Raw genomic sequence first — 13,088 nt, 5'->3', positions numbered from 1 at the left:
TGTTGGGGCGTGTGGAGAAGTGAGAATGAGTCCAAAGAAGACAGCCCCAAGAGAGGATGCATCCAAACCATGTTAGAGAATAAGGAGGAATGAGGATGGGCAGGGGCATTGGCAGTGGGGTGAGCTGTGCAAACTGCTTCTTGGGGGACCCTGCAAAGATATAAGTGACCCCGTTACCAGCAGCAGCAGCATATACCCAAGGCTGGCTCCAGCTAACTCTTGCCACAGGGCAGGAATAATACATGGGCAAAACAGGGAGCCTCCTAGGAGGCTAAAAAGGGGTCCAGATGCTTTCCTAAATTTTACCTCCTCCACTGATCTGCGACAGTGCCCCAAGTTCCCACAGGAAACTCATCCCTGTCTGTAGATGATCACCTCTGTGCCAATGCAAATATCACTCCTAAAAATGATTCTCCAACTTCATCATGAATCACCTGAAAAACCAAAACCAAACCAGTTGCCATCAAGTAGACACCATGCATGCAGACTAGAACTACACTCCACAGGGTTCTCAAGGCTATGACCTCTCAGAAGCAGATTGCCAGCCCTTTCTTCTGAGGCACCTCTGGGTGGGTTTCCAACGGTCAATCTTTCAATTAGTAGCCAAGTGCTTAAGCATTTGTGTCACCCAGAGACTCTATCAATCACCTGAAACACTTGTTGAATCCCAAAGTGCTGGGCACCACCCCCAGAGTCTCTGACTCGCAGGTCTGGGGTGAGCCCCGAGAATTTGCATTTCTACAAGTTCCCAGGTGATGCTGCTGCTGCTGCTGGGGGTGGGGCGACCACACGTGGAGCGCCACTCTAGATTGACAATCACTGCTGGTTTCATTAAATTGGTTTCTGTCCTTTTGCAGGAGGCAGGATACCGAAGGGACAGGACAGTGGGGTGTAAATTTTGATAGCGGAAGCCAAGAAAAAGGGTCTAGGGGAGGAGCACTCCCCAGCAGTGAGCATGGTCCCACCCAAGGACCCTAAATTCTAGGGCAAGGGGGACCACAGTGGAGACCAGTTGCGACGTGAGGGGACCTTGGCTCCTCTTTCCTGGCAGGGGGGCACGCTGCTTGCTCCCCCGCTCCCGCCCCCAGGAATGATGGGAGACAGCGCCCTCTGAGGACTCAGGCTTGGCAGGTGGCCACCAGCAGGTGCGGCGCTGTCTCCCAGCGGGGCTCCAGGGCCGCATGTTCTTGTTTATGTTAACCGTCCACGTCCGAAGCGGGCTCTCCAGACTGGCAGTGTTTACCGAACACTGCAAAGGAGGGGTTCTGCACGTGACTTGGAGACATCTGTTTTCCCTTTACATGTTTTTCATTCTGATTCTGCTCTCCCCCTTCCTGTCTGTCTCTATCACAATGCACTTTCTCAGAAATAGCATTCCGACAAGCTCCAGGAAAATCCAAAGGGTCCTCTCAGTGTAAACGACAGTGGATAATCTTCCTGCTTGATTCACCCACTTTGAACTGAAAGCACATATTCCTCGTAGCTAAAGACAAAAGGGCCACACCCCTGCCCTCAACCACACAGTCTGCAGGATAGTTTCAGAACCGCAATTAGAAGGGGCACTTTGGATTTTGAAAATAAATTTCTTAATAGTCCACGTTTTTCTTTTTAAGAAAAAAGAGTAATCCAAGATCGAGTTAGTTACTCCTTTGTATATTAAGGGGTTCTTTTTTTTTTAATCTATCAAAGGTATTTTATAGTTCAGGCCAGAAGCAAGGACAGATCAGCAATAACTGGCTGGCCAGTGAAAGCGACTAATCACAGCTTGATGCCTATAGAAAGAAGGCAGCATTGCTCTCGCTACTGATGCTAAAATGTATACAGCACTGCAAACAGTGTGACCTCATAGAATAATGGGACAGCCTGGTACAGAGATGTCCAAACAAGCAGATGCCTGATTCATTCAGTGTCTCTTTGGATCCAGTTTTGTTTGGGGGCAGCTCTTTAAGGACGACGTTAAAGCTAGTAGCTCAAATCCCCAAACCCTGACTCCCCACCACCCATAGAGAGTCCCTCTGACCAAATGGTCAGCTTACCCCTGCTTGAGTCCTTCAGGGATCTCCCTGGGCAGCCCATTTCCCCTATCCACCAAGTAGGTCTTGCTCATAGCAGTCTATGCACACACACCCATACACACACACACACGCATGCACGCGTGCACGCCAGCTGTCTCTCCCCATCCCAGCGAAGCTGCAGTCATCATGGGATGTGGTCATATAGCAAAATCACCGCTCTGTGATTGCCTGGCATTTGCAGCAACACCTTGTTGGGTTTCTCCCAACTCATAAATACTGTCACGAAGGTCTGCCTTTACAGGCCAATCCGGAGAAACTCAGCCATCTGCTTTCAGGTTTCAACTGTTTTCACTTATCTTCCACTTTGTTTTATGGGAAGGGATTTGGCCTGGATTTCCTCAGGTGCCCGGGTTTCATTCTACTGCCTGTCAGTTTCTCCATCTCTGGCCACATGTGTTGGCAGATAAGTGGAGCTCAGACACATCCTGCCTCATGAATAGTCCCTGTCAGTGAACTTTAACCTCCATGGTGCTGTCCATTATGAAGCACATCTTTCACTGTCTCAGGGATAAGCGAAAAAAAAACTTGCTCTGGAATGATGTGGACAAACATGGCTATTCAGCCAAGCACAACGGCTGGAGAATCCCTCAGTATGAAAGGACAGTTTATCTGAGGATGGTTCTTAGCTTCTGAGTGAACAGAAGAGCTTAACACACTTTTGGAGAAAAAAGGCCATACCTCAAGCAACAACAGTGTCCTTGAAGTGAGGATGAGAAGAGTCCAAACCAATCACCTGGGGTTAGACAGGTATGTCATGGGTAGAGGGAGATTTCTTCAATAGCCTAGAGCAGTGGTTCTCAAATTGTGGTACCGAGACCGGCAGCATCAGTATCACCTGGGAACTTATAAGAAGTGCAAATTCTCAGCCCCATCACAGACCTATTAATCAGAAGCTGTATTTAATGAGATGTCCAGGTGACTGGCAGACAAGTCAGAGGAGCACTGGCTTAGTGATCAGAGTGGGGCTGGCACATCTTGGCCATGTGTAGCTGGGACCGAGTGGCAGAGGGGGAGAGGGCTAGACTAGTTTGGAAAGTCCTAGGTTACCGTTCTGGTTCTATTACCAGCTAGTAATCTGAATCAGTCACTTCACCTCTCAGGACAGCTCTACAAGAAAAGTATTTACCTAGATTCCTGGTTTTCAAATTTTGACTACCCATTGGAATCATCTGGAGAGTTTTAAAAATACAGCTGCCCAGGTCCCACCTCCAGAAATTCTGATTTAATTGGTACAGAGTGAAGCCTGGGCATCAGAATTTTTCAAAGCTCCCCAGGTGATTCTAATGTGCAGCTAAGGTTGAAAACCATTGGACTAGACGGCCTTTAAAAATTTGTTGTTGTTGCTGTGTGCCGTCAAATGGATTCTGACTCATAGCAACCCTATAGGACAGAGTAGAATGTCCCATAGGGTTTCCTAGGCTATCACCTTAATGGAAGCAGATCACCAGGCCTTCTTCCCCACGGAGCAGCTAATGGGTTTGAACTGCCAACCTCTCGGTTAGCAGCCGAGCCCCGAGCACTTAGGGCCCTCCTTTAAAACCTTACTAGCTCTAAAACCAATGATTTGGCCAATTCTATGGCTCTAGGTAAGTGTTATTATTGTTGTTACATGCTATTGAGTGGTTTTCTGACTCATAATGACCCCATGTGACAGCGTAGAACTGCCCCATGGAGTTTTCTAGGCTGTAGTCTTCATGGGAGCAGATCACCAGGTCTTTCTCCCACGGAATTGCTGGGTGGGTTTGAACGGCCAACTTTTCAGTCCGCAGCCGAACACTTTACCATTGTGCCACCAGGGCTCCTTAGATAAGTATTAGAGTTAAAAAAATTAAAAATACTAAAGCTAGGACAATCCTTAGGAATTGATTTTACTACACCCCGACATAAGTGGGTTTAAAAATAATATTAATTATTATTATTATTGAAAGTTCTGATTAGTTAGATGCCAGTTAATTGAAGTCTTAGTCTATTTCTTTTAGTGGATTTCATATTTCATACAGTTAGTTTCACAGCATGAGCTCTATTTCTCATCAGAATCTGCACTCTTACATTTTATTTAAGCAAGTTGATGACTTGCCTGTCTTTTTTTCGCTTTGAAGTCAACTTACAAATTTATAGTGCGTGAGTTGTTGTTAGGTGCCGTCAAGTCGGCTCTGACTCATAGCGACCCTGTGTACGACAGAACGAAACACTGCCTGGTCCTGCACCATCCTCACAATCATTGTTGAGCCCACTGTTGCAGCCACTGTGTCAATTCATCTCGTTGAGGGTCTTCCTCTTTTTCACTGACCCTCTACTCTACCAAGCATGGTGTCCTTCTCCAGGGACTGGTCTCTCCTGATACCATGTCCAAAGTATGTGAGACGAAGTGAGTGAGTATTGTCCTCTAATACCAATGTAGGATCTTTTACAAATCCACATGTTCATTTAAGTTTTAGGAAGATATTTAAAAATATAGATGAGCTGTTTTCAATATTCTTTCGGAACCACTGCATTGCATTTCCTCCCTTCCTAGGTGAATATCTTGCTGTTTATTTGGAAGAAGACACTATGGTTTTGGTTTCCATTGACTGACCTGTTTAGCGTCCCTACTTTAGATAAGTTTGGCTAGGTGAATCAATTTATATAGTCTCCTCTGAGTTGTCACTCTTAGTGACAAGCAGAAAATTGAAATTTGCAAGTCATTAACTGTTAAGATGGCACATGAGATTTTTAAGATTTGGCTTAAAAAAAAAAACTCAGCTGGTCAGATTAGGAATTCTTTAACAAAAATAAACTCTCTGTACATAGTGTATTTTTAATGGGGTGTTGATAGATTTAATAGGAATGACTGCATCTCAGCCTTATGGGAAATTGAACCACAACCTGCAGAGCCATCAGGAACTGGGCAGCCCCCTCCCAGTTTCTCTCTCAGGCCACACAGTGCTTGGGGGCTGCTCCTCTCTGAACACCTGCTCCAACATTCTCTTTCCACGCACCACTTTCTCTGATTCACCACACTTACGATAGAAGGTATTGTCCCACTGTATCTGAGTTTATAACACCTGAGTTCAAGCAAATGGTCCCAAATCAGCATGACTCTCTCAGTCACAATTTCAAATGTCCAGGAGAGAGCATGTGATGGCCCAGCTCAGGTCAAGTGTCCACAGTTGGTTCAGTCTTTGGACATTGGTAGCCAGGGGGGACATTTGGTGCAAACATGGGTGCCATCAACCGCCATGTTGGAAAGCAAGCTTTCAGAGAAAGGAGAGTATCAGGAACTGGGCAGATACCCCAAAAGGCATTTACCATTGTTACCTGCTTACCTGAATAATACAGTTTCAGCAGCAGGTTCTCCAGGTCGTGCATTTGTCATGGCTACCGGGGATACCACCTCCACCTCAGGCCTCCCCGTGCCTCACTTAGCAGTGGTTGTACCAATAGATGATCCTGTGTTCTGTATTCTCAAGTACGCCTTGCATAACAATGATGGCTAGTTGTCCCCAATATCTATTTCCCCTTCTCCTATAAAATTAGAATTTTTAGTTAAGCACCTGGCCAGCCAAAATAAGATTACATTTCTTAACTTCCCTAGCATCTAAGTGTGGTCATTTGACTAAGTTCTGGCCAATAGAGTTTGAGCAGAAGTGATAAGTGCAACTTCTGAGTTATGCTCTTAAACAAGAGACACTCCCTCTACTTTTCCTCCTTCCTCTATCCTGCCACTTGAAACATGGATATGGTAACCAGGCATCCTGGACCATGAAGAGGAGGGAAATACTCTATAGACAGCTGAGCAACCAGACAGAAGGAGCCTGGGCCCCTGATGACTTCAGAGAGCAGAGTATAAAAATGGCACAGCGGCAGCATCGTCTGACCTCTTCCTCTAACTTTACAAGGGGGGAGGAGAACCATTATCAGCATCAACAGTGCAAGGCTGATTGCTATGAGGTGGAGGTCAGACATACCTCTACCCTCCAACCTTTTTACCAATTCTGACACCAGCCGCCCCACCCCCACCCCGACAGCACTCTCTACTTCTCTGCTGGGTTTGATAACTCATTGCAATGGCCACACAGAACTCACAGACCATACTCACAGCTATCGGGTTTATTAGGGACGTAACCAGTTAAGATTCAGGATACAGTTCTTCAATCAGGACGCCTCTTCTCAGCCATGCCCACAGGTAGGCCTCTCTCTGGCCCTCAGCCTCTCGGTTCTCAGCCCTTGGCCCCGCAGTCCCTTGGGCCTCTTGGGCCAGCCTGGCCTCTGCCCTGCTCAGGTAAGGGTTACAAAGCTCTTTAGCTCCACTGATAAGTGCCCAGAGGCACCCTACTCCACCAGTAAGCATCTGCCCAAAGGCACTCAGCTCTCTCGCTCCATGGGTCGGCTCCCATGCCATCTCGTGCTGGTCTCCTGGTTCTGCTGCTGCCGTTTCCCTGCCGCTGCTTCTTGCAGTCTTGCACCATCTCTGGTGCTAGCTTTCTGTCTCTGTCTCCTGTGTCTAGGGGTTCTCAGCACAGGGATCCCAAGTCCAAAGACACAGTCCACTCCCGTCTCTTCTTCTAGTGAGATTCCCCCTTTCCCCTGCAGGATGGTTCATTTTAAGCCTAGCAGATGGCAAAACTGATTATGGAACCTTGTTAGGGTTCTATACACCTTATTTGCATGGTCTCATCACCACAAGGGTACCATGCACTTTATTATTAGCAAGCTGCAATCCCTTTGGTGGGCCATAAGCACCTTATTTGCATAGCCCCAGCTAATCTTTTGGTGGGAGTTACAAGACCATAACTAGAAAGGCCATATAAAAGTGATCCATCACACCACACAGAGCCACCATAACAGCTTGACCAAACATGAAAGACAACTACAGGTCTACCTTGTTTGTTGTTTTTAGTTGCTGTTCAGTCACACATAACAGAATAAATCATTGCCCAGCCCTGTGCCATCTTCATGATCACTGGTATGTTTTGAGTCCATTATTGCAGCCATTGGGTCAATCTATTCCATTGAGAGTTTCCCTCGTCTTTGCTGGCCTTCCACTTTACCAAACATGATGTTTTTTTCCAGCGATCAGTCCCTTCTGATGACACATCCAAAAAAGTGAGTCAAAGACTCAAACAATATTCTGTGATCCACAGGGTTTTCACTGGCTAATTTTTGGAAGTAGATCACCAGGCCTTTCTTCCGAGTCTGTCTTAGTTTGGAAGCTCTGCTAAAACCTGTCCATCATAGGTGGCCCTGCTGGTATTTGAAATACTGGTAGCATAGCTTCCAGTATCATAGCAAAACACAAGCTACCATAGTATGACAAACTGACTGACAGGTGGTGGCTACCTTGTTTAAATCACTGTTATTTTGCATCTCTGTCAAACATAGCAGAAACTATGTCCCAACTAAACTGTTTATACAATCTTAAAGCTCTAGTATTTAGAAACCACCCAATCTAACCCTTCAGAGTAGAAATGAGGGCTTAGCAGCACAGAAGAGAGAAGAGTCAACTCCATCACACATCTGGGACTAGACCTAGGTCTTCTGACCTCTCCAACCCCACTCTTAGCCCCAAAACTTTTTCTATTATACTGCATTCATCTTCTCCACTACGTAGGTAATGAATATTCCGCAATGTATGATGAAACTTGGGCTTTAAAAACTTTTTCCCACACACGAGATGAAGTGTGACTATAACAATGGCAATCCCCTCCTTATAAAGGAACAAAGAGTCTGGCTGTTGGCCTGCCCACTTGGATTACTTTGCTGCTCACACTTGGGATCCCCACAGTATCTCCACTCTCTCAAAGCAAAATTTAGCATAAAGTGGGTGCCATGGGACCTGCAGAAAGACACATAATCACCGTGGGCTTCCCGTTCCTCCTTTGAAAAATGAAATTGGACACGATCCTTACAACTGTGAAATTCTCAAGTTCTGTTAAGGTTGCAGGCTCTCCAGTCTGATCTCGACAAAAATGTGATTTCTTTTGAAACCATTTCCCACTTTCAAAGGACAAAGCTAACCGTTTTTAACATAAAGGCTTCAAGCACATGCATCACATGTTCTCCACTGCCCAGGCCTGAAGGAAGCCCTCCTGGGTATAGAGGAATGGGATATGGCAGTGGAGTGACATAAGCCAATCACGTTGACTCATGTTGTGCTAACCTTTTATTTGCCCTTTCCTTTAGTTTGTTATTTTGTGGAATAGAATGGAGACAGCAGGGATTCCCTGTGCCTCAGAGGGCATCTTGGAAATTCGGACCTTCAAGAGCAGAGGTGGAAAGGACAAAGGAATGAAGACCCTGCCTTTGATCTTTCACTTTTTTGCCCCGCTTGGTGTTTATGATAACAGAGCCTGGATTTGGAACAGCCATTTTCACCCATTTTGGAGGGAAAGAATGACACATAACAGAATCCCCAGACACACACACAATCTGATCGTACCCCACCTCGGACCCGTGGCTGTTGCTTTTGGAAAGAAAAAACTAAATATATGGAAAGATGCAATCAAAAAGAAGTGAAAAGCATCCCAAAGAGTCATTTACTCTACTCACCAAAAGCAGTAAAAAACAGAAAGCACAGGAGGAAAATCAAACCAGCTCCCAGCACTATAAATACATCAATCTACTTCCTGCCTTTAAAAATCATTAAAAATTAAGCCTTTAAACATTTGACTCCCTTTTAAATTTTTTTGTTGCTTACACTTTAGGTCTTCACTGTACTGCCACTCCCTACAAAGCAAGATTTAGTATAAGGCACGTGCCTCCATGAGCCCCTTGTAGGGAGATTCACGTTAACCAACAGATTTGTAGCAAATTACCAAAAAACTGGTGACTTAAAGACAACAGAAATTTATTCACTCACAGTTCTGGAGGCCAAACTCCAAAATCGGTATCACGGGGCTGAAACTAAGGAGTTGGCAGGGCTTTGCTCCTCCACAAGGTTCTTCTAGTTTCTAGTGACCATCATCATCCCTTGGCTTAGGGCTGCATCACTCTAATCCTCAAGGCCAGCAGCTTCGAATTCCTCTGTGCTCCATCTTGGCATCGCCTTCTCCTCTGTGTGTGTCAAATACCCCTCTATCTCCCTCTTTTAAGGATACATGTGATTGCATTTAGGGCCCATTGGGTAATCTAGGATAATCTCTCCATCTCAAAATCCTTAACTTAATCATATCGGCAAAGACCCTTTTTCCAAATAAGGTAAAATTTACAGATTTACAGGGATTAGGACCTTTTTCCCAATAAAGTAAAATGTACAGGTTCCAGGGATTAGGATTTACCATCTTCCGGGGCCATTATTCATCCTACCACAACCAGCAAGGCTAGGACAAATGGGGCTCACATCTCCGTTAAGGAGGCTTTATGAAACTCTTCAAGAGAGCTGCTAATCTATCAAACATAGTGTGGGAGTGAGACCAATACCTCCATCAGAATTGCACCCAGGTGAAGCCACACTGCATCCTCAACATAGAGCGCTGCCCAGCAACCAGGTGATGCCCTGTGCACATCTGGTCTCAGACTGTTTCACGTTCCCCAGTTGGTCTCCTCGGCCCTGGGGAATCAGGTGTATTTGTCTGCTGGACCACGCACTCTCGACACGGAGAGGAACCTAAGTGCCAAGAAGCTGCACAAAGCCCAAGCCCAAACCTCTTCTGCTGTGGGCAGTCGCAAGATGCCGGCTCAGCCAAGGGGAAAATGGAAGGGGTTCCCAGGACAAACACCTCCAAGTTAAGGATGAGTCTCAAAGGCTGATTTAGCCTGTCGCTCCAAGGAATGTCCCTTTCTTTTTCAAAACGAGTGGTTGTCCAGTTGTGCTCCGAGGGCCCGATTCTAGGAGGGGATCATGAGTTGCAGCCTGGGGTGCTTAACACACAGTATCACATTTAATCTGCACAACCACACATGACTGTTGTCCCACTTCACAGATTCAGAGAGAGAAAGTGACTTGTCCAAGATCACAGAATCAGTCAGTGGTCGAAGCCAAGGTTCCCACCCAGATGCGAGCTCTTCCCCCGAATTACATAACCTGCCAGAGCATACGAGTTATAGATGAAGCAGCTAGCTGAGCTCAGACTCAAGTGTGTATCGTTAGCCTCTGTTTCCTGAAAGAAGGCCTCTGGGAATGTTTCCTAAGAAACATTCGGACAGCTGGGTCAGCCTGTTACAGGACAGCTTCCACTTCGAGGAGTTGTTTTTCCTCCCACACATTTGCTACATTGTGGCTCACATTTTAGGAAATTGCTAACAGGCTAATAATTTTTTTTCTAGGTGTCTTTCTTTGAATACTCTTCATTTTAAAGAACATCAATTCCAGTTCTAGACCCTATCAATTGTTTCCATAATTAGGTTTCTCTACACATTTCTGAAACGCCTTTTAAGGAAGAAAAAAAAAAAGTCGAATATATGACAGTATCTTTTTCTCTTGTCACAGAGAATCTGTCTCGAATGATCCATCATTCCCACACTTCTGACATACTCAGCCTTGCCTTTTAAAAAAAAAAAAAAAAAAAAAAAAACCGAGACCTTCTTTGCAAAGGGCAGCTCAAGTTTCAAAAATATGCCAGGAAGATTTTTACATTCACACACTGGATGAAGACTTTGGTTTAATGAGTCGATCCAACCCTGCATTTGCACTAAGGCCTTGGGGGACTGCCCCCATTCCCACCCCCAGCCTTTGCTCCAACCCCTGGCCCACCAGTTGATATCAATTGCAAGCAACGGTGAATTATAAATCTTCCCTATGTAAGAAATTGTCTTTAATAAAAAGGACTATTTATCCTCTTGAGATAGCGACTTCAAATTTCAAAGCCTAACAGGTTAAAGAATACTGAAGTGGCAAAAACAAACCCTAGGTAATGTTAACTAAACCTGAATCAAATTACTAATTAAGAATAACCTGTTGCCATTGAGTCAATTCCAACTCATAGCAACCCTATAGAACAGAGTAGAACTGCCCGTTGGGTTTCCCAAACTGTAATCTTTGGAGAAGTAGACTGACGTATCTTTCTCCCACGGAGTGGCTAGTGGGTTTGAACAGCCAACCTTCAGTTTAGTGGCGAAGCGCTTAACCACGATGCCACCAGGGCTCCTTACTAATTGAGAAGATACCCAGGAAAACAAAACTTTCTTCAGCCAAATTGAAATCTATATGTGAATTACAAGTTGACTCCATGGCATTTCACCTTTTAACTGGAAGTCATAATAAATTGAGCATTTCAGTTAAACATGCAATGAAGACCAGCAGCTACCAGGATTCGCTGCAGCCAAACTCTCTGACATCCCCAAGGGAGTGGGGGGCATTTTAAACTGAGAGGCTAACATATTAAAATTGTCTCCCCTTTCATAAATTCAACCTTGCCAGTATTTGTGAACACTGAATTCTGAAAATCACGTCACAAATAAAAATTTTACAAGCTGTCACCTCTTCCTCATGTTCGGCCACTGGCCATAAAAAAATTACGAAGTTGTATCTCTCCAACACTGAACAGTCCCCGGAGCCTGGGGAGGCTTATCAGATCACAGCAGATGTGTGGTCCCTGGGGGTCTGGGCAGCCTTTTCCTGCAGCCCTGAGATGCTGCCACAGCTTGTAACTCCTGCAGCTTCACTCTTAAAATGAAACTCAGAAGCTCACGGACACCAACAGAGACTCCCACTCAAAGCAAAAGGAGGCGTAACAGCCATCACCCCACGCGCCAAGCACTGGGAGGCAATCTCGGCCACATTACCCCTTTTGCAGCTGTCCCCAAGTTAGCAGTGACTCAGAATGGGGTGCTCACGGGTGTGGATGGGGTGTCCAGTGTGACTGCGGGCGCTGAAAAGAAGCTGCAAACTGGATTGCATTCATTCATTCTTTTTTTTTTATTTCCATTTTACTTTCTTTCACGTTAGTCTTTCTTCAGTCTTCAAGAACTCAATTTTTTCCATGGGCTTTGGTGGAGGCTGTGGGGCAGCACCTGCAGGTCTAAATCAGGGTGAGGGGGTGTTCGGCCTTCCAGGCTTCACGAGAACGATTCCCGAGCACCTTGCTGTGAATGGCCCAACTCACACAAGAGTGTGGTTTCACGTACACCTTGGGAAGCACATATGCGTCAAAGACACTCACTTCAGAAATGTCCCTGACAGCTACGGCCTCTACTATATTTCAAATGATGAACTTCTTAACAACCTGTCCTTGGGCACACAGCGGCCACAGTTCACATAGGCTGCACATGGCCACAGCCCTTTTGGGCACAACCACTGTTCCTCCTTTTCTCTGTTGTCTTGGAAGCGAGGACCTGAAAGTGCTCATTCATTCTTTTAACAATGATTTATCAAGGTCTACTGAGCCCCAATCTGATCCATAACTGATCGTGGGATAGCACAAGACTTGACAACATTTCATTCCTTTGTACATGGGGTCACCATGAGTTGGAGACCAGCTCAACTGGAAACCCTGGTGGTGTACTGGTTAAGTGCTACAGCTGCTAACCAAAAGGTCAGCAGTTCAAATCCACCAGGAGCTCCTTGGAAACTCTGTGGGGCAGTTCTACTCTGTCCTATAGGGTCACTATGAGTCGGAATTGATTCAACGACAACAGGTTTGGTTTGGTTTTGGTTTTACTCTGTGTCCTACTACCCATCTGTCAGTTTATTGTACTGTGGTGGCTTGCGTGTTGCTGTGATGCTGGAAGCTATGCCACTGGTATTTCAAATACCAGCAGGGTCACCCATGGTGGACAGGTTCCAGCAGAGCTTCCAAACCGAGGCTGACTAGGAAGAAAGGCCTGGCGATCTACTTCCAAAAATCACCAGCAAAAACCCTATGGATCACAACGATCTGATCCACAACTGATCATGGGATAGCACAAGACTAGACAACATTCCATTCCTTTGTACATGGGGTCACCACGAGTTGGAGACCAGCTCAGCTGCAGCTGACAACAACAGCAAGGTTCTCCACAGTCTTGAAGCCAAAGCTTTCATTCTGCCCTTCCTATACATACTGCTGGAAGTCCCGACGCAATGATACCATAATAACAATTGTATATGACTATTAT

The 13,088-nt window shown here is 45.7% G+C and overlaps 1 pseudogene; it reads right to left on the bottom strand.

Moving 5' to 3' along the window:
* Positions 1–11,931: 11,931 nt before the first annotated feature.
* LOC101344539 (40S ribosomal protein S26-like) lies at positions 11,932–12,344 on the bottom strand (annotated as a pseudogene).
* Between the last annotated feature and the right edge of the window lie 744 nt (positions 12,345–13,088).

The sequence above is a fragment of the Trichechus manatus genome, unplaced genomic scaffold, assembly GCF_000243295.1.
Source record: "Trichechus manatus latirostris isolate Lorelei unplaced genomic scaffold, TriManLat1.0 scaffold00041, whole genome shotgun sequence".
In the NCBI taxonomy this organism is placed as follows: Eukaryota; Metazoa; Chordata; class Mammalia; order Sirenia; family Trichechidae; genus Trichechus; species Trichechus manatus.
This window is presented reverse-complemented; position numbering and strand designations above follow the sequence as displayed.